We start from the raw sequence: 26,665 nt of genomic DNA on the forward strand, positions 1-26,665 counted from the left end.
CAATAATTTCTTTTGATAACAGAATTGGCAGCAACCCAGTAGCTGCTTGCCAAAAACTTTACTCACAGAGGGAGGTGTTCCTCCTCTGTCAGGTAAACAAATAAATTCACAAAGCCAAAGAATTGTCAAGTCCAGTCCATAATAAATCCAAGGAAGGCAGATAACGAAGTTCGAGAGACACAGTATGACTTGCTAGCTGTTCAGTTTTGTCCGTCACAAAGCCTGAATGGCCACCACACCCCCTTTTATCCCCTGTGGGGTGTGGTCCAGTGACTCAGCTTAATCTCTGGCATGCCTCTTCTCTGCTGCGTGCGCTTGTCTTTCCGACGCTGGCGTGGATCCAGCCAAGACTTATCTCCGTCGCTGTCTAACTGCGGCTTCTCGGAGATGCCTGGCTCCTGGCCTATCTCTTCTCCTTCAGGAGACACCTGAGGCATTGCCAGAAAGGAGGGTCCTGGAGAGGGAGGCCTTGCCAACTCCTCTCCTTCACTTTCAGAGTCTTCTCCCTCCGATAAGACGGGCTCGGGGGTCGGAGTCACAACACTTATTTATTTATTTATTTATTTATTTATTTATTTATTCAATTTATATGCCGCCCCTCTCCAAAGACCCAGGGCGGCTCACAATACACTCCAAAAATCACTGTAAAATCACTATAAAAGATTTTGGGACGCTGCTGTATTTATCTTTGTTTTTATAAGAACCTTACAGGGACATTGATACATGGGTGGGAGTGAGGAGTCAAGACAAGAGCAGAAGACAGAGGGTATGATTCATGTTTCATCGTGGCAGTAAAGGTCCTACAGGCCCAAAGAAATTATGGAAATTGACCCTCATTCTTTCAAACCCAAGCTATGCCGAAAACTTAACTAGTTTAAAACACGAAAATACCAGAGGGTCCCCAGATCTACATCATCTGAAAAGTTTGGCATTTTAAGTTTTATTCCTAATGAGCATGGATGTTTCAGTTTTGGAAATGAGCCCTTAAAATGAATTTCATTAAACAATTGAATAAGTAAGTAGCAACATTACTATAGCCAAAGGCACACAAGATTCATATCTAGCTCCAATCTCCAATTCTGAGAAATATAGTGGCACAACCGTCAACTGTATTGTTAAAAAATGAGAAGCCAGAAGAGAGCTTTAACATGAATATGGAGATGGCGCATTAACATTCACGAGAGGTTGTCAACAGAGCTGATGCAAACTCTTTTTGGCAGAAATACATGATGATACTGCAAGCTGGCAAAGAGAGAACCAGCTTGGGAAAGCTCTTTATGGCGCTATTTCATCCTTCCAAATGTTAAACAAGCTGTCTTTTACCGATTCAAAGCAACTTGAAAATGCAGCCACTTTAGACAGGCCTTGCCAAAGCTTTTGCAAAACACGAGGGACAACCCTTCATTCTACGGTTCCTCAACTCGACTCTGACAGAGATTTTAAATGGCAAGATAATCTCCAGCAAAGTTATGCTTCTTTGTTTGGAGATGCCTGTTAAACAAGTGAGGCATTGAACATGTTCACTTTTAGTTTAACTCTCATCAAGAAAACTGGCAGATTCTTTGCATAACTTTCTGAGCAGAGACATACAGAGAGGCTAGAATATAAGAAGTAGTCCATTTAGCTAATGATGGATGAGTTCACTTTGGTTCATTTGGGAAACGTAGTCGCGTTCAAAGGGATCCTGGTGAAAACTCTATAACATTTGTTTCTCTTCTGTAATGTGGATACAAAACCCTACCCTCATTGTAAGTGGTTCGAAAGCATGTAAACAATCTTAAGGAGAGGAAAAATACTTTCTTCAAAATCAAAGTTTCAATAAGGAAAGTTTTCCACATAACCAGATGCTCAGTTCTCCCAAGTAAGTATTTGTCATATGGTTGCATTTGCTAATAAATTGTAATCCCCTCACATACTTACTACAGTAAATTTTTAATAATCTGTCTTTTATATTTGCTTTCGATAATTGTGTGGCCTTGTGAGCTCAAGAAAATAATATTCTTCTTTTTTATGTCATTCTATCCTGCTTACCAAAACCTATTTTCAAAATCCTGCTGATTGACAGACAGTATAACCGGAAGACATTTTACGGCATACTTCAATGAAGTAATGAGCTTAAACTCTATGATTGCTGGATTAAAAGAGCAAGAGATGGAAAACCTGGATCATAGAGTGGATTGGAACACCACAGGTTTAAGGAGAGAACTAAGCCATTGAGCAGATAAGTATATTTTTTATTTGAATGTCTATCAAGCACACCGAAAATCTTTTTTGTAGTTTGCTGATATTTGAAGCCTCTGCAGTTACTTGGATAACTGAGTGATTTCCCCACAAAATCTCACACCTGCCCCTGCTCTCTTTCTCCCCCCCCTCACTTTTCTCTCAGATTATCTCAAATTGAGTGTGATTTCTAATACTACAAGGCATTGTCCATTTAGTTTTCTGGTAGTCATACCAGTGGTGGGTTGCTACCGGTTCTCCCCGGTTCTTGCGAACTAGTAGTGGATATTTTGAGTAGTTCGGAGAACCGGTAAATACCACCTCTGCCTGGCCCCGCCCCAATCTATTCGCTGCCTCCTGGGTCCCAGCTGATTGGCTGGAAGGAAAAAATCAGGGCTCACTTGACAAAGAAGAGGGGGAAAAAAACAAGACACCTTAGCTTTAAATTGAGAAGCCAAGAAGCCTCCCTGCTGATCGGCTAGAACTGATCTGCTCCTTGTAAACCGCTCGGTGGTGGTAGATTGGCAATTGAGGCCAAGCTGCCTGAAAGTGGTTTCCCATGCTCTCGGTGGTGGCAGAGCAGCAAAAAACTGTTTAAATTCTTGCTGCAGTGCTTCAAAGGGCCGCCCTACAGCAGTAAAAGGCAGTGTGGTGGTAGACCAGTGCGCTCCAAAAACAAATGGGTAGATCGGTACAGCTCTGCAAGCAGTTAAAAGCCTGGTAGACCAGTACCTCTGCTAAATTCTAAAGAATTGTTGGTCACATGACCATCAAACCACACCCACAAAATAAGCCACATCCACAGAACCAGTAGTAAAAAATTTTAGAACCCACCCCTGAGTCATACAGAAGTATTACTTGCTTTGTAATTATCCTGTTGAATTGTATCCAAAATATATAACACAGTTTGGTTGCAACTATATTTGTCTCCTTGATTTCAAGTTATAAATTCACAGTAGCCATGACAGTAGACAGAAATTCAACATTTAAAGCAAATTCTACCCACACACCCCACAGAAACACAAATAAGCTTTCAGTGATGGTTCAATTCCTAGGATTTTCTTTTGTGCCTTCAAGTGTCTTTTCTTTTGAATAGAGCTTCTCACCTTCTGACTGCCATTTTCCTCATTCTTGTATTTTACACCTTTCCCAAATTTTTAACAAATGTTTAGGGAATTAAAATGAGCATATTTTTTGTCAGATGTAAATGCCTTATTCTCCAATGTGTAAATAATGTATATATGGAACATCAGAGGTTAACTTATTCTTTGGACTTTAATGTATTCATAACTTACCACTCCCATTCCTAGCTCCACCCCTTGTATATATAAGGAGCCACCCTCACCATTCTCGTCGCTTCTACCTTGAATATTCAGTGAATATAGAATGCCTATCATAATTAAAAAGAAATATATTTAAAGCTCTAACTCCTATTATCTTTATTGAGTCTGATCCTGAAAATATTGCAACAAGCTGGTAGCAGAGGATGGTTAATTGACTCAATAAGTAATTAAAAATGTCCAAGAAAGATAGGCCCAACACCAGGGCCTACAGCAAAGAAATAGAAACTGATCAAGAGATGATCAACGAATCCACCAATGCGATTTCGAGAGAATCCGAAGAATACACCACTGAAGAAGAAGAACTAATGAGTGAAAATAATGACCAGAAAGAAATCGAAATAGAAAATAACGAACTCAGGTCAGAGATATTAAAGATACTAAAAAGCCAAAAGAATGATGAAAGTCTCATCGCGGACCTCCAGGAGATGCTGAAGAACAGCGGAGCAGCGAGAGAGAAAAACGTCATTAAAGAAAAACCCAAAGATCAAAAAACCGTAAGTGAGATGACTACTGAGAAAATAGTTGTTAAAAAGAAAAGATGTGATCCCGCGCGAAATTTTGAATGGCAGCCATCTTGGTTTCAACGAACTTCAAAAGAGAATGGAGCAGAGCCAATCAAAACGCTCAGTTCAAAATTTCTGGCGCGAAAAACACTATCAGACGAAGAAAGTGAGAAAGAAGTCTCAAACTCTTCAGATGATCCAAAATCAGAAAGTGAAGACGATTTAACAAAATCTCAAGTAAAATCAGCAATGAAAACGCTTTTTGCTGCTTTTGGGCCAAGACTGAAAATTACCAAGACATCTACGAAGAAGCAAGAAATCAAACCGGCGACTCAAGACCTGCACGCTCCCATCCTGACTTCGAAAGCGACGACGCCCGAGCCCAGAGAGCCATGCCGATTTCGCCCTACACCACAGACAAAATCGAATACCAACGCACACAAAAAGAAGAAAAGAACCGTCGCCACCACCAGAACCCCAAAAACCGAGCCAGAGACCGACTCATCTGAGGAGGAGCGGATCGAGAGAGCTGAAAGGGAGAGAACCTTCCACGACGCCACCAAAGAAGAAATGAGCAACGCGCATGTGCGAAACTACGTAGACGACCCAGAAGGACTTGAACTGGCCAGAGAACCGCGCAGACTCATTGCAAGCATCCCAATGCCGTTCTGTAATTTCCTGCACTTGAGAGATCACGGACTGCCCCAGGTTGTAAGTAATGGACAGAATAATGTAGGTAACTTACCCAGTGACTTCCCAAAACTTAGAATTGATGGCATTAATTTACAAGAGTGGTATCAACAGCTTCAGGTTATTTTCATGAAAGAAAATTTACTATTCTTTATAACTAGCCCTCCAAGAAGACCTTGGACTTTAAAAATAGATTGTTTACATCATAGAGCATTTTTCATAATAATATCTAGCGTGTCTCCTGCAATGTATCATAGCATCAAACCAAACCTAACTGTATCAGAAATAATTCAATGCATGTTTAATCTATTTCACAGCGATAGCGTAGCTACAACCACAAGAATGTCTAAGGATTTCTTTTCCTCTAGAGTAAAACCAGGGGTTTCTATAAGTGAGCATTTGATAAATCTAAACAAAATAAGAGCTGAGCTACAATTGAGGGGGGAAGTGATTTCAGATCAAACAATGAAAAGTGTTATTATCAATTCACTTGATCCATCATGGGATAGCTTTATGTCACACTTAGATACCATTAATTTGGGATATTTATCCATAGAAAGTCTATCTAACAAATTGATAGCAGAAGACAATTCAAGAAAAAATCGATCCAGTAACCAAACAGACCACAAACCTTTTAGGAAAGTAGTCTTTCAAGATAAACATAATGAGGCCTTTAGATGCTACAATTGTGGATCCAGGGAACATAGTAAAAGAGACTGCCCCAAAGTCTCAAGAGAGAGACATAGACCAGAATATAGGAGCAAATATAATTACAGACAATCTTCCACAGATAGACACAAATATAGAAGTCCACCAAATTACAAAGAAGGTAGAAGGGGTAGAGAAAATTCAAAAGAGAGGAAATCTGGGTCACTGAATGGGCTAAATAAACAAGACAGCACCAGAACACAGCAGGATGAGAATAACAATTGGCTTATTGATTCTGGTGCAACAAATCACACCACCAACAACAAAAGTATATTATCTTCATTTATAGAAGATAAGTTTGTGATAAAGGTAGCTAATCAAGAAAAGGTTCAAGTACTAGGCAAAGGAAATGTGACCTTGCCTGGTCTAGGGAAAATAGAGGGGGTATTATTAATCCCAGAAATACCTCACAACATACTAAGTGCCATAAAATTAAGCAGAGAATCTGATATCAATATAGTTTTCTCAAAGGGGAAAGCAACTATAGAAAAGAACAAAACAAATGTAGGTACTGTAATGATAAAAGGAGGTCTACCCTATCTGATAACTAAAGAAAGATGTTTACATAACATTGATTCAAATATGGAAGATTGTATTGAAGCAGATGATGAAAATGTCAGTAACAGTGACAATGATGAGTGTAGAATAACTCATGATCACAAAAATACATACAAGGAAAAGAAACCAAAAATAGGTAAACCAATTCATGATGAGTGTGCTCACATCTTACACAGGAAGTTAGGACATGCAAGCTTTCCTGTAGTACAAAAAATGACTGAACACGCAGAAGGTGTCAAAATAAAAAATTGTGAAAATTATTTGGAATGTTCAGTATGTAAGTCCACCAAACTAAAAACCAGTCCAAGACCAAAAAAATCTAACAGATCAACTAACAATATTTTTGATTTGGTACATATGGACTTAGTTGGTCCATTAAGTCCCTCAATTACCTATAGAAAACGTTACTTCCTAACAATAGTGGATGACTACAGCCGATATGGTTTTGTTTACACATTAAAGCACAAGGATGAAACATTTCAGAAATTTAAGGAATTCTACAAACGTATAGAAACACAACATAATATCAGAATAAAGCAAATTATGACAGATAGGGGATGTGAGTTCATGTCTAAAGAATTCTCCCAATGGTTAAAGGATAGAGGAATGTTACATTTCACGTCCAATCCTTTTTCTGCATTTCAAAATGGAGTTGCAGAGAGGAAAAATTCCACACTACAAACCATGATTAGGTGCACATTAGAGGATGCTGGTTTAGGCAAACAATTTTGGTCAGAGGCATTACATTATTCGAATTACACTCAAAATAGAACCTGGTCCAGTATTGTGAATAAGACACCATATGAGGTGATGTACAATAGAAAACCCAAATTATCACACATGCACATATTTGGAGTCACTGCAGACGTACACATACCTAAACAATTGAGGAGAAAGGGAGAAAACGTATCCAGGAGATTAAGATTCATGGGATACGAAACTGGAACCAAAGGGTACAGATTTATTGATAGTAATAACAAATTTATAGTATCCAGAACAGCTGTGTTCCATGAACAGGCCAATTGGTCAAAATTGCACCTTAATGAAATATTTCCTAATAAATGTAAAGATACGATATCTTGCGAGGAAGGAACAACAGAAAATCAAAATATTAACAAAAGTAAGAACAAAACCAAAACTTGGACTAATAGTCAGCATAAAATAAAGACAGACACATTAACAAAAAAGGAAGCTAGATATTTGCATGATAACCATAGCAAGCCTGAAAGAACTATTAGAAACAATAGAAACCAAATACCAAATAAATACAAAGATTACATAATGCATATGAATGGAGAACAAATAACACCTAATACATATGAAGAAGTATTGAAACTTCCACATGAAGAAAGAGAAAAATGGGAACTAGCTATGGAAAAAGAGATGGAAAGTTTACAAGGATTAAATGTATTCACACCTGCGATCGCACCTAAGGATAAAACAATTATAGGTACCAGGTGGATTTATAAAATTAAGAACTTAGAAGGAGGCAATACCTTATACAAGGCTAGACTAGTTGCACAAGGCTATGCACAAAAATATCCAGAAGACTATACTGATACATATTCACCCACAGTGAGAACAGAGAGTGTCAAAACAGCCCTTGTAGTAGCATCTGCACTCAATCTGGACGTATTCCAATATGACATACAGACCGCATACTTACATGCAAAATTAGATAAGGAAATATATGTAAGAGCACCACACAGTCAATACACTAATAAGAACGAAATTTGGTTATTAAATAAGAGTCTGTACGGATTAAAGCAATCCGGCAAAAGATGGTACGATTGCTTGGTAAAAGTACTTAAGACCATGGATTTCAACGCCACCACTGCTGATAACTGTTTCTTTGTAAAAAAGAGTAATGATCATATTGAATTTGTATTAATTTACGTGGACGATATTTTATACATTGGAAAGCATAAAGAGAGCAGGGAAATCTTTGTAAATAAGTTAAATGAACACTTCTCACTGAAATCTCTGGGTAAAGTGAATAAATACCTTGGTGTGCAAATTAACAAAACTAAAAGGGGATTCAAACTTACACAGAAAGATAAAATCATCGAACTCCTAAACAAATGTAACTTAAATAATGCTAAAACCTGTGACACCCCTATGCAAACTGATTTTCTTAGAAACACTGATGAATCTTCCCCTGAGTTTAAAGACAACACATTTTACAGATCAGTTATAGGTTCACTCCTTTATATATCTAATTGGACTAGGCCAGATATTGCATTACCTCTCAATCTATTGTCAAGATATGTTAGTAAACCAACCTTGTATCATTGGGAAGCTGTCAAAAGAATTCTAAGATATCTGAAGGGTACATTAGATTTTTGTTTAATGTTGGAACCCAATAATGACAGAGAACCAAAAATTACTTGTTATGCTGATGCAGATTGGGCTGGTGATACATCATGCAGAAAGAGTACTTCTGGTTATGTTTTTCTATTGAATGATTGTCCAGTTTACTGGTATACTGGTAAACAAGAACTAGTAGCCACTTCTACTACAGAAGCGGAATATGTTTGTTTGTCCAAGGCTGCAAATAACCTTGTATGGTTCAATGATCTGATCACTGATGTTTGGAGGAAACCCACCTTACCATTTATTATGCATGAAGACAATAAAGCGGCCATTGAAATATCCAGATCCGATGCAATTGGACAAAGGTCCAGGCATATTGATATAAAGTTTAAGCATGTGAGACAACTGTCTCAAGACGGATTCATTAAAGCAATACATTGCGATACTTCTGAACAATTAGCTGACATATTAACAAAACCCTTACCTTCTAAACAACACAAATATTTAACTTCTAAATTATATGTATTATATTGTCCTGAATCGGAATGTAATTGGTGTTGTGTAACGAACCGGCATTTAGAGGGGGATTTGTCAGATGTAAATGCCTTATTCTCCAATGTGTAAATAATGTATATATGGAACATCAGAGGTTAACTTATTCTTTGGACTTTAATGTATTCATAACTTACCACTCCCATTCCTAGCTCCACCCCTTGTATATATAAGGAGCCACCCTCACCATTCTCGTCGCTTCTACCTTGAATATTCAGTGAATATAGAATGCCTATCATAATTAAAAAGAAATATATTTAAAGCTCTAACTCCTATTATCTTTATTGAGTCTGATCCTGAAAATATTGCAACATTTTATTTTTTTAAACTATTATTTTATTAGACAATGTTAATTGCTTGTATAGATTTCAAGAACTCCCTACACAAACCACAATTTGATAGTGAGCTCAAGTTCTAGAATTATCTGACTTTGCAAATAAATGTTAACCTCAAAACACTAAGAATTCAGTAACAAAACCAGCCAAAGTGCAGTTGTTCCTGTTTACCAAGTAATACAGAAAAAGCAACCAATAGAGAAGAAGTACCAAATCAAATTAAAATTCTCAATTTTCCTTCCAGTATTTAATAACATTATGAACATAAATCATGTACCTCTTCACTGATGTTTTTGATCCTTCAATCCATCATTAAAATACTCTTAATCCAGAGTTTTAATCCTTGGCAGTATGTCTTTTAAACTCTACTCTGAAGAATTTAGAATCAGTTGCACTAGTTATTTACTTAGTCATCAAAGACCAGTTAATATTTTTGTTATCTCTTTCAGCAAGTTGAGTAGAAAAGTATCACTTCTTAGAGAACCTGAGAGGATATTTTAAAAAACAAAACAAAAAAATAGTATGGTAAAATTACCATTTAAAAATTCTTGGCCTGCACTGCCTATTTTTGGATACTGTTTTTTAACTGAAAGTGCTGTAGTAGTTAACTTACTGACCTGAGTTTTATGAGATTCCTTCTGAGTCATGAATAAAATTGGTATTCATTTTCTTCCTTACTTGTTGTATATTCAAATACTGAGCGAGTTGTCCATTGACTTAATAATGCTGCCAGCTCATTTATTGCTACTCAACTCCTCTTTTGCTTGGCAGTCACATTCAGAGCTGATGTTTTAGTACCTAAGAGAACAGAAAGCAGAAAAGATCTGGGTAGTTATGCCATTTTTTCCACTCTTAAGGACAACCTGGTGTGAATTTGGTAGTTAAGAAAATTCAGCCATTATTTCTCTGATTTCATACCTCACAAGTTCCATTAATTTCTTTTTATTCAGTGAGCTCTAATATATTGTCTAACCACAGGTTTGAGCACTGGAAGATGAAGGAATTAGCCATCATGCTTGCAACCATGGCAAAGCCTTTTAAAGGACACAAAACTTGGAAGCCTCACTTTCTAATTACTTTCAGAAACTGCCTATTAACTATGTTAAAGTTATAGACCTTTAGAATGACAATTTTGAAAAGCTGCCAGGTGAGTTAAGATTCAACTCAGAACAAAATAAAAACTAATTATAAGCTTAAGAACATAAAAAGACCTTGAAATAAACAGAAAAAAGCTAAATAACATTTTGATTTAAGAAAGTTGCAAGCAGGTTAATGAGCCAGTTAAATTTGAAATGTTGATTTTTCATTAAGGTTTTGGAATTAACTATAAAAAATAAATAGTTTCTCATGGGAACCAGAATTATTCTGGTTATCTTGGCTCATAATAAAGATAACCAACTTTATAGTTTTAGAAACTGGACACTAGAAGAGAGTAAAGCTTTTAAATACAAGGAAAAAACTGCAAGCCTCCTTTTGCTATTAGTTAACTCAAACTTACAAAAGTATTAAAAATGTCATAACTTTGGAAGTATTAAAAGAATTGTTTGAAGAATGGAGCCAGAAATTAATAGCTACAATACCAATATTTAAGGTTTCATGGATTGATAGATAAATCCTTATAGATAAAGGATTATAGGATAAAGATATATTTGTTTGTAACTTTATAGGGGTGAAGAATTACTAAATTTGTCTGTACTTATTGCAATGAAAGCTGGAAGTCACTTCTTTATATATTTCTTTTATTTTTCTTTATCATATTCTTTCTTTTTCTTTCTTTTTTTCTTGCACTTTTTCTTCTTTCTTACAATTCTTTTTCTTTTTTGAGTTTAGTTTATATTGGGTTTTACTATTGAAATCAAAATACTTAACAATTCAATACCAAACAAATGAGCTTAATCCAGTGGTGGGATTCAATTTTTTTAACAACCGGTTCTGTGGGCGTGGCTTAGTTGGGGGTGTGGCTTGGTGGTCATGTGACTGGGTGGGTGTGGCTAGGTGGTCATGTGACTGGGTAGGCGTGGCTAGTTGATCATGTGACCGGGTGGGCGTGCCTATGTGCATAGGGACTACTCAGAGGGCTGAAAAAAGTCATTTCTGACTGATCCTCGCACTTTTGACCGGTCCTCGCACTTATGACCATCCTCACATTTATACTCATTGTGGCATTCTTAACAACCATGTCAATCATTTCACCACTACTTCTCTTCACCACGGTGACAAGATAGGGCGCAAAACGTAAAATGTGAGGACAGTCGTAAGTTCAAGGACTGGTCAAACGTGCGAGGACCGGTCAAAAATAACTTTTTCAGCCCTCTGAGTAGTCCATATGCACATAGGGACTACTCAGAGGGCTGAAAAAAGTGATTTCTGACAGGTCCTCACACTTTTGACCGGTCATCATTTATCTTCTAGTCCAGAGATCTCCAACCTTGGCAATTTTCTCTGCCTGGGCCTGATGCTTCCTGAGAGGCAGGCGGTCTCTCCGAATGGGACCCCCTCCCCAAAAGGCTGGCCCCAAAGCCCTAACTCAGAGGTCTTCAAACTTGGCAACTTTAAGCCTGGCAGACTTCAACTCCCAGAATTCCCCAGCCAGCTATGCTGGCTAGAGAATTCTGGGAGTTGAAGTCCACAAGTCTTAAAGCTGCCAAGTTTGAAGACCTCTGAGTTAGGGCTTTGGGGCCAGCCTTTTGGGGAGGGGGTCCCATTCGGAGAGACCGCCTGCCTCTCAGGAAGCATCAGGCCCAGGCAGAGAAAATTGCCAAGGTTGGAGATCTCTGGACTAGAAGACCTCCAAAGGTCCCTTCCAACTCTGTAATTCTGGTATTGGCAAGCAAGTACAATTAAGCTACTTAAATCCTCCAGAGCAGGGGTCCCCAACGTTTTGGACCTCAGGGACCACCAAGTTCATAATTTTAAATTTCGCGGACCACTAATACGAATCCAGCGCGTCGCTTGCTGAAGCACCTGGACTCCCAGTGACTTCATGCTTGATGTCTCCCACCTTGGCAGCTTTAAGACTTGTGGACTTCAACTCCCAGAATTCTCCACAATTCCCCAGAATGGGCTAGGCGGGAGTTGAAGTCCAAATGTTGTAAAAGAGCCACAATTGCCCAGCCCTGGGCTAGGGTAGGCTGACGCCGCGCAGATGGGAGGCGGGGCAGGGCGAGGGGCAGGCAAGCCAGCAATTTAACAAACGGTTCGGTGTGCTGCGGGGCCAATAAATTACAAAAAAACGCCGAACCGTTTGTTAAATTGCTGGCTCGCCCACCCCATTTATTGGCAATAAATAGTAGTGCGGAGGGGCGGGGCAAGGGGCAGGGCGAGCCAGCAATTTAACAAAGGGTTCAGCCGAACCCCCTAGAACCCCCAGAATCCCACCACTGGCTTAATCTGATTGTGAATTTGAAAGGCCTTTGATTGTGTTGGCCATTTCAAGCTCTGGAGTATGCTTAGAAAAATTTGGAATTCTCATTGTCCTCATGTGAAACTCAAACTGCAGGCAGGGCAGGAAATCATAGTCTGGATGGAACATAGTGAAGCAGATGGGCTCCAGGTATGTCAAGGAATAAGGCAAAAGTGTATATTCTCTATACATATACATATGTATATGTATAAACATGTGTATGTGTATACATATACATACATATACATATGTATGTATATGTATATGTGTAATAAGCCTGATGATGGCAGATGAGATTCTGTCGAAACGTCGCTTCTACCCTTTTAGGGATATATCCACAATTACACGGGAAGAAACCCGAAATATTAACTACACACACACACACACACACACACACACACACACACACACACACATATATATATATATATATATATATATATATATATATATATATATATGTAGGTCTTTGGTTATTCGGGTTTTCTCCCGCGTAAAATTGGAGGTTTCTTGGCGACGTTTCGACGAAGTCTCATTCGTCATCTTCAGGCTGGTGTTCTCGGCTTCGTGCTTCCAGGAGCAATGTGAGATCGCAGCTGTCTCTTCCTTTTAACTGCTAGTGGGGGTGTGAGTTGATTGGGTGGGAACTTGGCTGTGTTCTGATTGGATGGAGGTGTGTTCTGATTGGTTAGGGGCTTGGCTGTGCTCTGATTGGCTGGGGGGTGTCATATTCCTCTTCACCCAGGTACCAATCAAAGAAGCCTTGACAGTTATCCAAAACAAATATAACCCCACCAAGCACATCTTAGATCTGACCAACCACTGCCTATCCAACACATACTTCATCTATAATGGACAGAAATACAAACAAATAGAAGGAGCACCCATGGGATCACCCCTCTCACCTGTCATTGCCAACCTCTATATGGAATACTTTGAAACCCAAGCTCTAGAAAAATCTGATCACAAACCCAAACTCTGGCTCAGATATGTAGACGACACCTTCATAATCTGGCCACATGGGAAAGAAAAACTGGACAACTTCCTCACACACCTCAACAGCCTACACCCCAAAATACAGTTCACCATGGAAACAGAAGCTAACAACCAACTTCCCTTCCTGGATGTCTTAGTCTACAGAAAATCCAATGGCTCCCTAGGACACACTATCTACCAGAAGAAAACACACACAAACCGCTATCTGCACGCACTCTCACACCATCACCCTGCCCAGATCAACTCTGTAGCCAAGACACTCATTTCCAGAACAAAACGCTTAGCTGACGAACAACATTTAAAAACCGAACTACACTCTCACCAATGTACTAACATCCAATGGATTCCAAAGAAATAAGATCACCAACCTAATCCAAAAAGAAACCCCCACTAAAATCCAAGACAGAGAACAAGAAAACGGCAAAGCCCTCCTCCCATACATAAAAGGCACCACAGACAGAATAAGCAAAATCCTCCACAAACATAACATCAAGACAGCATTCTGCACAAACCGAAAAATATCCACCATCCTAAGGAACCCCAAAGACAAAATTGAGTTAGAAAATCAAGGAGTATATGAAATCCCATGCACCGCCTGCCCCACCACATACATCGGACAAACCAACAGACGAATAAGTGCACGCATAGAAGAACACAAGAACTCAGTCAGAAAAGAGGAACCAACTTCTTCTCTGGTCCAACACCTTAAAGCCACAGGACATGATATTGACTTTAAAAAGACCAGAACTATCGCCAAAACTGAACACTTTAACAACAGAATAATCAGAGAAGCCATCGAGATAGAAAAACGCCCACACAGCATGAACAAACGAGACGATACCTCCCGCCTACCAGCCATTTGGAAACCCGCCCTTATTGACAAACGAGTCCCTAACACGACGAATGACACCAGACCCACACTCACGAGAGCCACACAGGATGTCACCACCACACATCCACGCAGAAAGCAGACTCAAACCCACACTGATAATGAGCCACGACCAAGGACCAGAAGCCAGACCGCAGCTGCATCATTAGCCACTTTAAACCCCTCCAATCCATACATGAAGCAGACTGACACCCACCATGAAGAGCTCGCACGGCCACAAACACGAAGCCAAACAACAACAACGCAGCTCACCAGCTCAAATCCCCCTGCAACTCAGACTAAGCTGAGCACAACCAAGCCCCCACCCAAACAGAACACACCCCCAGCCAATCAGGGCACAGCCAAGCCCCTAACCAATCAGAACACACCTCCACCCAATCAGAACACAGCCAAGTTCCCACCCAATCAACTCACACCCCCACTAGCAGTTAAAAGGAAGAGACAGCTGCGATCTCACATTGCTCCTGAAAGCACGAAGCCGAGAACACCAGCCTGAAGATGACGAATGAGACTTCGTCGAAACGTCGCCAAGAAACCTCCAATTTTACGAGGGAGAAAACACGAATAACCAAAGACCTACATACAAACACCCGCGAAAACCTCAGAAAACACACACACACACACACACACACACACACACACACACACACACACACACACATATATATATATATATATATATATATATATATATATATATATATATATATATATATATATATAAAACATATATTAAGGGAAGATAGATTGAAAGATAAAGTGTGGTTTTAAAATTGAGAAAAAACTATCAACAAAAAAATGGTGCTGGGCTAATACTGCCATTGTGGTGCTGGAAATGCAAATGAAAGGCAAATTCTAATAATAAAAGTCAAGAAACACAATGAGAAAACTGGATTAAGATTAAATGCAATGGTGAGTAAATTAATGGCGACAGCTACAGATATCAGCTTTAGAATTAACTTCTCTATATAAGACTGCAACGCTGGAAAAGATGGAAGAAAGAGAAGAGGAAGATTGTTAGGAGGGTGGATGGCTTTGATTGCACTATTAGAAGATCTGGAGGGAAATTGTTGGGGACAGATCATCCTGGAGAAGGTGTATCTATGTGGTTGCTATGAGTTGACACCATAATAAAAAAAATTACATACTTCTTAACATAAATATAGAAACAGCTGAAGCAACTTCACCGTCATGCATTAAAAGCAGTCTGTGGTTTGATAACCATCTTTTCCCAATATTAAAAACAGACTGTACAAATCATGTATATAATTCTCAAATTCATTTAGGAATATATGCGGAGTTGGATTATACAGGAGAATTCTGTGCAAAATACCAAAGAATATCATAGTTGTTGGCAGCTTTAAGCAAAAAAAAAAAAAACCTTTGGGATGCTAGAAATATTTTTCATTTTCTTTGAGATTCAAGTAGATTTATGAAATATTTATTGTGCTGCTAAGGAAAGGATGTTTCCATTTATCATCAGGATAGCTGATAAGATGTGCTGCTTCTCTGTAACCTTACTGATGAATAAGCACATCTTTCATATTAAAATAAATATTGAAAAGAATAGTTCCACATCTGAAAGAAAATATCTCTTTCAGTTTAGATGTGCTTGAGTTGTTTAAATAGAGATAAAAGCAGTTAGGCATTCAGGCTTATTAATCCATGTATTTAATAATCAGTGGTGGAGTTTATAGTATATGTTAAATTGTAGAAATCACTGGTAATACAAGAGTGTATTATAAGGTAATGGGGGGGATTGTTCACATGTTTGTGGGAATGCATACAATACTTTTCTAGATCACAACTTATTGGGAGACTCAAATATTTATTATACAGATATCTAGATTTTTCTCTGTTCATTCAGGACTTCTGAGTTCCAAGTTAGGCATAGTAGTCTTTAGGCATTTAGTAATTATATTTTTAGAAACAATGTATGCATGCTTCAGAAGGTGATTTAGAGAAGGATTGTACTCCTATTTGGTCCTGGAGAGCATATCTTAAACAGATTAACAGAGTTGGAAGGGACCTTGCAGGTCATCTAGTCCAACCCCCTGCCCAATCAGGAGACCCTACATCTGCTTCTACCTAGGATCAAACTCACAACCTCCTGATTGTGAGGCAAGAGCTCCACCTCTTAGTAGTATCCATGAAGCTTTGACAGGAGTAACACCTCTTCCATTTATACCATGCTCCTAATTCTCATAGCAGGTCTCAGTGGATGATTATTCAAACTTACACTCTAATCCTGTGAAGAATGTGTAGTTGGGATGTAGTAAACTATTTGCTCAATTGTGTATAGCAAAGAAACCATACGAACGGGTTTTGCAGATTTTAAATAAATGCACAAGCATCTGGCATGCACAATCCACACTAGACCTGGATGGGGTGACACTGCCCCAAAAAGATCCAATGCATATTCTGGGGATCCTTGGACTCACAGCTCCTGTTAGAAAAGCAGGTAGCAGCTGTGGCCTAGAAGACCTTTGCACAATTTAGGGTGGTGCACCAGTTGAGCCTGTTCCTTGAACAGAAGGCTTTGCTCAAAGTCCTTTGCGCTCTCATGACCTCTCTTTCTGGACTACTGCAATGCAATGCACTCTACATGGGACTATCCTTGAAGAACTTTCAAAAGTTCCTGCTAGTTCATCTGGTGTAGAATCCCTACTGGGGTAGTAAATAGTGTTGGATATTTGATACATGTAACACCACCCCTTCATGAGCTGCATCGGTTGCATCGGAGCATTGGTAGTACAGGGGTTTAAGGCACCCTGTTATTAAGCTTATTAAGACCAGCTGCCTGCAATTACTGCAGGGTTCGAATCTCGCCAAGGCTCAAGGTTGACTCAGCCTTCCATCCTTTCTAAGGTAGGTGAAATGAGGACCCAGTTTGTGGGGGCAATAAGCTGACTTTGTATAAATATACAAAAGGATGAAGGCTATTGCTGAGCACATTGTAAGCCGCCCTGAGTCTTCGGAGAAGGGCGGCATATAAATCAAATTTAAAAAAAAAAGTGTTTCCAGGGTGCAAAGAGATGGTTATCATCTTTAAAGCCCTTCATGGATTGGGGACCACTGTCTCCCAGTTGTTTCTACCCATCCAATTTGGTCAGTCAGATTCTGCATGCTGTGGGTCCCATTGGGCAAAGAATATCAGCTGGTAGTAACCAGGAAACGTACTTTCTTTACTGCAACCCCTGCCCTCTAGAATATTCTCTCTTCAGATATCAGAATGATCCTCAACTCTGTTGGTCTTTTGTAAAGTTATGAAGATTTGGTTATGAGGCCTGGGGTCCCAAGTGTGTTAAGGGCCCCGTTTCCTGGCTGTATTAACATCCTAACCCTAACCATTTTATTTGGTGCCATACATATTTATTTTGTACTGTTTAAATAGTTTTAATTGTATATAATTGTTTTCATGTCCAATGATGTACTATGCTGTCCAGAGACACTTGCTGAACGGGAGGCTATAGAAATCAAATCAAATGAATAACCAAATAAATCCCATTCTACCCTTCTAAACACAGCCCTAAACTGAAAAAAACAAGGGAAAGTTGTCTAATATTCTAATATCCAAGAAGTAGCCAAAAGATTGGAGCATCTCAACTGTGTGGTTGTTTCTGTGTATCTTATGCTCTTTATTGATTTTACATTGATATTATCTTTGTTTTAGATTTTTAGTGGGTGAGTATAAGGCTCTTGAGATAGTTGTCATGACTCAGATCTGGGAATGGAACCAGCCTCTACAACTTTGAATTTGGATTCACGGTTTCCGAATCCTGAGCAGCAGCACCACCACTATTGGATAGAAAGCAAAGGACCAAATGGCAGAGGAATAGCAGACTGCAGGGGCAAATCCTCTGCTCGAAATAAAATTCCCAGGCTTGAAATTTTAGGCCTGGATAGCCTAGAACTACGCGGTCTAAATTCCAACCTAAGCTTAGTTCATAAGATTATGTAGCAAAACGTCCTACCTGTAAATGAGTACTTTAATTTCAACCGTAATAACACAAAGGCTATCAATAAATTCAAACTCAATGTAATTTGCTCTAATCTTGATTATAGGAAATATGACTTCTGCAATAGAATAGTAAATGTCTGGAACACTCTACCTGATCCTGTTGTTAGTCTCTCCAATCCCCATACCTTTTACCTTAAACTGTCTACCGTGGACCTTTCATGTTTTTAAGAGGTCCCTAAGGGGGCGAGCATAAGCGCACCAGTGTGCCTACCGTCCCTGTCCTACTCTCCCCATTTATATGTAATCATTATATGTGTTTATGGCTATGTTTTGCCTATTTATATCCTTTTATTTGTGTCAAAGTTTTTCATGTGTCCATGTCTATGTCTATACTGTTACTTGTTTCCTTGTACTTGTTGATTAATTAATTAATTAATTAATTAATTAATCAACAAGTACAAGGAAACAAGTAATTAATTCCTGGCAAAAGTAACCTCTTCATGAGTCAGAATGTTGAGGCTGGGCACAATTAATTTCCAGGAGCTTTACAGGGCAGTGTCAGCGGTAGAGAGGGTTTCTCAAAGTAATATTTGTTTTTTCAGCCTGCTTTGCACCTTAGGCATTGGAAGCTAAAGCCATTAACTTTCTTCCTGACTGTATTGACCAATTGCTGGACACAATCATTCCTCCAGCCTATTTCTTCTACTCTCTAGTGTACCACAAGTAGGATCTTTGGATCTCTAGGCTGGATTGAATAACTCTTTTGCTTTGGTGTCTTGGAAAGATTGATTCTCATTTCAAGCTCTTGTATGTCCAATTCTCTACATAGCATCCAATTCAGCACAATCCATTCTAAGACTTCCATAAAACACAGGTGATCCTGGGTTTCATCATTTGATAAGAGAGCCTTGGTGGCGCAGCAGACTGAAGTACTGTTAAGTAACACCAGCTGCCTGCAATTATTGCAAGTTCAAATCTCACCAGGCTCAAGGTTGACCCAGCCTTCCATACTTTCGAGGTAGGTAAAATGTGGACCCAGTTTGTGGGGCAATAAGCTGACTTTGTATAAAAAAGAACACTGCTTGGGGGGGGCCGAAAGCCCTCCTAAGCAGGAATATACAAAATTATGAAGGCTATTGCTTAATGCATTGTACGCCACCCTGAGTCTCCGGAAAAGGGTGGCATATAAATCGAACCAATAAATAAATAAATAAATCTCAACCTGCTTTGAGCTTGGAAGTTTAATTTTAATCGTGTTTTTTTTAATTAAATGAGAACTCTGCAACAGATTGACCATTCCCCATCTGTTGCCAAGTTTCTCCAGTTGTAAACATTTTGTGTTAGCCTTAGCTCAGCAACCAAAGTCCTTTTCTCTGACGCAGTTTGTCCAGAGCTTCAGGTTGTCGGTGTGGAAATTAAAAGAAGATGAAATATAGTAGCATTCGCCAGATGCACTGCTGTGATATTGCCTCGGTGCTGTTGCTACAAGTTCCCCATTAATCCTAATTCATTGTCATTTCTAGCTGGAGTTATTACATTTTTTTCCTCCTGAAAAATGTATAAATTACTTGTTCTGAAGCTGCACTATTAAAGAAATAAAATCATAAATGCAGATGATAAAACTATCTTAAAGCTGGGAGCATGTTGCCTAGGATTCTGATTGATAACAAGCCTCTGAGGGTTGTTCTTTTTCAACTCTTCAAATGTCATCAATAATGCAATCTAACAGTCACTACTGACCATGCTGTGTACTGAGAAAAGGCAAAGGCACGCGGTAGGAAAAGGAAGTTAGAAAAGGTAACAAAGAAACGAGGAAGGACTTCAAGGGGTATGGATAGGATGAGTTTTGTATATTGATTTTGTACTTGACTACTCTAAATAAAACAAAATAAAATGCCAACTATATCTGGAAAGAGAGGATAAACTGTAAATAATAAATTCTGAACTTCTGCTGGCCTTTCTCCCCTTGCCCTTAAGCATGGGAAGAATATGCACTAGCTACCTCTTCCTTCTATCCTATCTTTTTGACATTGTCTTCACTGCATGTCCAACTCATACATAAAGTAGTCTGTTTTTTCCCCCTTTAAAGGAGGCAACAAGCTGTTGAGTATAATCTCATATACTTCACTGACCATTTTAACAGATTTAACAGATTAACTTTGGAAGGGACCTTATAGGTCATCTAGTCCAACCCCACCCACCCACCCCTGCTCAAGCAGGAGACCCTACACCATTTCTGACAAATGGCAGTCCAATCTTTGTTTGAAAATCTCAAGTGATGAAGCTCCCACAACTTCTGAAGGCAAGTTGTTCCATTGGTTGATTGTTCTCACTGTCAGTAAGTTCCTCCTCATTTCTAGGTTAAATCTCTCCTTGGTCAGTTTCCACCCATTATTCCTTGTCTGCCCTGGAAAACAGCTTGACCCCTTCCTCTCTGTGGCAGCCCCTCAAATATTGGAACACTGCTATCATGTCTTCCTTGGTCCTTTTCTTCACTAGACTAGTCATGCCCAGTTCCTGTAACCGTTCTTCATATGTTTCAGCCTCCAGTCCCCTAATCATCCTGGTTGCTCTCCTCTGCACTTTTTCTAGAGTCTCAACATCTTTTTCATAGTGTGGTGACCAAAACTGGATATAGTACTCTAGGTGTGGTCTTACTAGGGCTTTATAGAGTAGTATTAGTACCTCACTTGATCTTGATTGTATCCCTCTGTTAATGCAATTTAGGATTGCATTCCCACAAGACACCTAAGTTCAGCCCCCACATGAATTCCATTGACCATTATCGGGTGCCAATTTGGTTTGATCATTAGTAGATCAGATTCTTGTGTATACTGTAGGTAGCATGTAATAAACTTTCAGTGCTTTGAACTCTACTCCTGTTCCTGGTTACTTGTGCCTGACAGACAATACAAATAAGTATTCTATGCTCTCCATTTCAGTAGTACCCAGTTTGGTTCCTGCAGATGTAGTTTGCTGGAATACTGGCTCCATTTACAAGATAGAAAAAATTCATAGAAACAAACTGACTTACTGGGCAGAGTTCCTATTGCGCTAGCCAATTATTTTAGATGTCCCCAACATGATTCATTATAACAAACCACCATTCCCCCCCCCCAGTTTTTCTTCTTAAGGAAATGAAATGAAAGATAAGGGAAGGCATTATATTTATGTGGTTGGCATCAAACTATTTTTCACTTCAGAGGCTGTTTGATGGAGCTTCCTTTGCTACAATGCATATTGTTATACAGTGACGGGGTTCCTTCCAGAACAGCAGAAAACTGCCAAAGACATCCAGGGAGACCTCCCTCTGATATTATATTGATATTTAGTTACAATAGTTGCTGGTAATTTGAAAAAAGAGAACAGAGAATTAGAAAATGTTGCATGAACGTATTGTATTGTTAGATCCTTCTTGTTCGATTATAAGAGCTGTTATCAACATAATTGGAAGTTATGGTTCCACAAGAATATCTCTTTGAAATGATTTGATAGATCTGTTACTTGTGCACAATAAACAATTGAAATGACAATTAATGTTCTTTGGGCTGTTAATCAGAATGAATGAATAACAGGCATTGAATGAATGTTCTTTGTTGTCAGTCCAGGCACAAGACAAGGCTCTTTCTCTCATCCTTTAGAAAGTAATGTTTTACAAATACTTAGATATTAGGGAAAGGATGCGGGCAGATAAAACATATGTTTATCTTCTCCCTACAGAGAGTTACATTATGGGCAAAAATTTTCAAGGCAACTCTATATCACTAGTGCAATATTATGGAGTCACATTATTCCACACCCGTACTTAAATGTTGGGATCAGGAATTTTTGTATTGCTTTTGATTAACTATTGACAAAAATAAAGTGAAGAGAGAAAAACTAGGAAAACTTTCCAAGATGGTTCAAACTTCAAGCCATGATTGTTCTGCAACCCAACAAGACAGACACAGACTTCAGAGGATAATTAGAACTGCAAAAACAAAAACAAACAAAAAAAAACCAATTACTACCAACCTGCCTTCCATTGAGGACCTGTATACTGCATGAGTCAAAAAGAGAGATGTAAAAATATTTCCAGTCCCCTCACATCCTGGAAATAAACTGGTTCAACTCCTACCCTCAAAATGATGCTATAGAACAACTAGACAACTAGACACAAGAACAGTTTTTTCCCGAACGCCAACACTCTGCTAAACAAATAATTCCCTCAACAATGTCAAACTAGTTACTAAGTCTGCATTCCTATTAATCATCTCATCATTCCTATCACCCATCTCCTCCCACTTATGACTGTATGACTGTAACCTTGTTGCTGGTATCCTTACAATTTATATTTGAAATTGTTTCCCTTATGATTCTTGACGAATGTATCTTTTCTTTTATGTACACCGAGAGCGTATGCACCAAGAGAAATTCCTTGTGTGTCCAATCACACTTGGCCAATAAAGACTAACTACACTCTCTTGAGAACAACCAGGTAAGGACTCCAGCATACTGCTGATGGATGTTGTTGCCATTGCTTACTTTGCATAGCATAAGAGATTGCTGGATCTTCAGGTTTTGTTTTCCCATTTTTCATTTCTACTGATGATTGATTTGTCTGAATTTATTTATTTAATAGAGACTGTAATAATAAAAAGCTAAGAAGGAAACCCAAAGACCAGAACATCTCATATCCAGCAACCAACATCCAAAAAAACAGATCTTAACACCAGACAAAGAATCAAATAGAAGACAATAACCTAATCAAGGAACTGCCAAAGACAAAGCATGAAACACAATGAGCAGAATCTCCAGAAATACAAACTGTTGTCTCCTACGACAACCACTCCCCTTTCTATCTATTTATTTCCCAGCCAGGGAGGGGCCATTCAGCATCCACATCGTGATGGGTTGCTCCCGGTTCGCACCAGTTCTATAGAACCAGTAGTAAAACCGGCGGGAGGCTCCGCCCATTGACCCCGATGTCACCAAATCACTTCTGCACATGTGCAGAAGAGCACGTGTGTGGCCCCACTGCAAACCGGCAGTAAAGGTAAGTAGAACCCACCCCTGGTCCACATGTGCTTTGCTTCCTGATTCAACTCCTTGTCCTCCATTGTTCACCTCTCCTAACTGCTCTACGCATACGTGCATCTGGAACAGGCCCCAGCTGTTCTTCCTCCTCACTCATCTCAGCCTCCAAAGGCATCTGCCTCTCCGGTGGCTGGGAAATGTCAGATGACCCTGACTCTATCTCTGCACCTGATGCAGAGTATCTATCAGAGCCTTCCCCAGACTCCAGAACTGGCCCAAGTTCCTCCCCATTGTCCGAGTCTGCCATCAGCTCTGTTGGCAGATGATGGGCCACAACAGAAGCATAGAAGTTCCTCTGTTGAAAGAGGCTGTACTTCCTTCAGAATGACAGATATTGCTGCCAAACAGAACTGGAAGTTGCTTTAAGTTTGAACATTGTTTGAAACCCTGATATCTGTAGAATAATTTGTAGTCATTGCTTTGGGGACTACTTTTTAGAAATGAACTTTGCTTTAAATTTGTATTTTTATTGTCTTTTAGATTGGCGATTTTATTGTCGATTCTTTTATTGTCCCTTAGGAAGAACAATGGCATAAAAATAAATGCAGCAAGAGTAGCACTAAAAGTTGCACAAAAACTTAACTGATTAAGATCTGGAATTTTGTTCATGGCACCGTCTAATTAAAAAGAAAAAAATACCTAGGGCCTCAAGTATTGAATGTGGTTTTTTAGTGTTTAATGACAAAAACCACCATAATTATGCTATTTTCTTCCATCATCCATTTTTCACAAGACAAGAAACCAATTGTTACCTGAAATAAATTTTTCAATGATCTTTTAAAGAAATCTCATGAATATATCAATATGAAACATTACATCACTGTCATTCCTAAGAATGTAAACTAATGTGGATAAAGTGTGATTTAAGATGAAAAAGCGTTTATAACATCACCAGCAGGAAACACCCCATGTACAGAAGAAGCAGCAAGTTCAGATTTTCTCCAAATGGAGATATATGCCTGGTCAAAGATGGTACTTCTTAAAGAACAATTGTGCCATAATTTTATCATCACTCTATATTTAGTTGACTAGGGCATTATTATATTATTATATATTATACCTTTAACTACACTGAATGATACCAAAAAGAGACCATCATACAGACTAAGTTTTAGTGGGCAAAGCAGAGGATATTGTTGAGAGCAGACAAAAAGTAAGGACATGGTGGAATCTGCAGATAAAGTGTGGGAAGGAATTAAATGACTGGGTAACCTGAAATCCCTTAAGGGAAGGAAGTGATGTAGACACCACTATCACCATCATCCCAATTTCCTGGAGTGCTTACCTGATTTTACTCAAGAGGATTCAGTTAGCCTGGCAAAATTCTTATAAATACGGTACTGTAGGTGAGTAGCAATAAATATACCGAGCAATAAATATAAAGAGCTGATTCTCTGATCGGCTCATTGTATTGTTCTGGTTCCTTGCATCTGACAAGATTTCTAGCAGGCAATCATGGCCTGAAGATTGAACCATCTTGAAAGTTCAGCATCACATTGCCTTAAGGACATTAAATTAAGGCATTCACAGTTTACACTCCAGCACAACTAGTACCATTTAGCTGTCAGTAATGATAACCTATTTCCAAGCAAGCTACGTATCCAGAACTGCCCTGCCCCCATCCACCAGAATGCTCCTTTGTCTTTCTGCCTTTTGGATGCCATGTGGTGAAGTTTGACTTAGATCCATAGAGTGTGCCTACCTTACCTGATCTAGTGATATTCTTAGGAAGAAGAGATCCCACAAATAACCAGATCACATGCCATGTAGGACTTTAAAGGTAATAATCACCCTGAATTTTATCCAGAAGGAAATTTTATCTCTGATGTAAATTTTATATATAATTGTTATGATTTAATATTTTATGTGTACTTGCCCAGAGTCCCTCCTAAAATTGAGGAGAGGAGGGGGAGAGGGAGAGAGAGAGTTGGTGCAGCTCATGTAATAAAAGTGTAACATGAGTGAACTGATAGGCACACAGTACTAGATAAATGTCCGCTAAATTCAGTGAGACTTATTTTCTGAGTTAACAGATACAGTGTTGTGCTGTAAATGTAAACAGTTTAGGGTGTTGATATTTATCATTAACTAGGCTGCAAATGATATCCTAGATTAATAATAGCTTCCAATGCTGAGTTTGCAATTCACAAGTACAGACAAAATTGCAGTGAATTGTTGGTTCTGGCACAAAAATGTGCCCAATGGAAGAACATCAATCCAGGAAGAGGAGACTTATTAAAACATTATTACTAAAAACAGTCTACTGCAGCAAAGTTTGAAATAATGCATAATTTATTACTATAATTGAAATAAAATTGTTTTTGAATGCAACATATTGACGCAACACAAAATAAACTATATACTGCTTTAAATCAAACCAAGTGTTTCTTAAAATGCTTGTTAATATGCAGAAAACAGACTCAGATCAGATCAGACTTCCCAGTTTGGTCAGATATAATGAATCATATTAACCAAAGCTATTTTTTTTTTCCAAAATGCAAAGCCGAAGAAATAGCAGGCAAGCTAAACAGAGCGAATTGCAAAAATGTCAAAACAAGTGAAGTACAGCAGAGAAGCAGCTATAAAGTTAGGATACTTTAATAACTAGGCAAACTCAAGTAGTACTTTTATTACTACACTCATTTATTATGAGATGGCAAAAAGTTTCCAAGCCCAAATGAGTGCCCTTCTCTTCCCATTTCATTCTAACCACAAATGTCAATGATTAACTCTCTTCTTTCAGTCCTAATTGATGGATAAAATCCTGCTTTAGGCCCAGGTGGCAGCAACTAGTAGACTTTGGCAAGTTGCAAACATCCTGGAAACCAACAGGATAGGCAGGACTGTAGGTTAAATTGGAATTTGGGGGGGGGAACCCCTCCTGAATGCTTTAAGTCACCACAATTTTGCACAATTTTGTACTTTCTCCTCTGGAACATCTCTAGGAAGTCCCAGCAACTAAACAATGGGAATTTTTTTCCCCTATGCCTACAGATCACTAAGAGGTGTTCTGTATTCCAAACATCTAAAAGCAGATCAATTGATTGCAGTACCATGGACCCATATGCTCTAACAAGAATTTACTATAAGGACTCAATTCTTCTCACTCCTTAATTTT

The 26,665-nt window shown here is 38.8% G+C and overlaps 2 long non-coding RNA genes across 2 annotated transcripts in view; both read left to right on the top strand.

The window, feature by feature from the left end:
- Positions 1 to 9,956: 9,956 nt before the first annotated feature.
- Positions 9,957 to 26,665, top strand: part of LOC148116823 (uncharacterized) — a 50,075-nt gene continuing 33,366 nt past the window's right edge. Inside the window, exon 1 of the long non-coding RNA XR_015733855.1 lies at positions 9,957 to 10,369. This is a non-coding gene — a long non-coding RNA (uncharacterized LOC148116823). The remainder of the gene's footprint in view (positions 10,370 to 26,665) is intronic.
- LOC148116824 (uncharacterized) lies at positions 20,792 to 24,168 on the top strand. Its single transcript, XR_015733853.1, has 2 exons — positions 20,792 to 22,948; positions 23,093 to 24,168. It is a non-coding gene; the product is annotated as an uncharacterized LOC148116824 (long non-coding RNA).

The sequence above is a fragment of the Pantherophis guttatus genome, chromosome 1, assembly GCF_059756535.1.
Source record: "Pantherophis guttatus breed Tessera chromosome 1, ASM5975653v1, whole genome shotgun sequence".
Lineage (NCBI taxonomy): Eukaryota > Metazoa > Chordata > Lepidosauria > Squamata > Colubridae > Pantherophis > Pantherophis guttatus.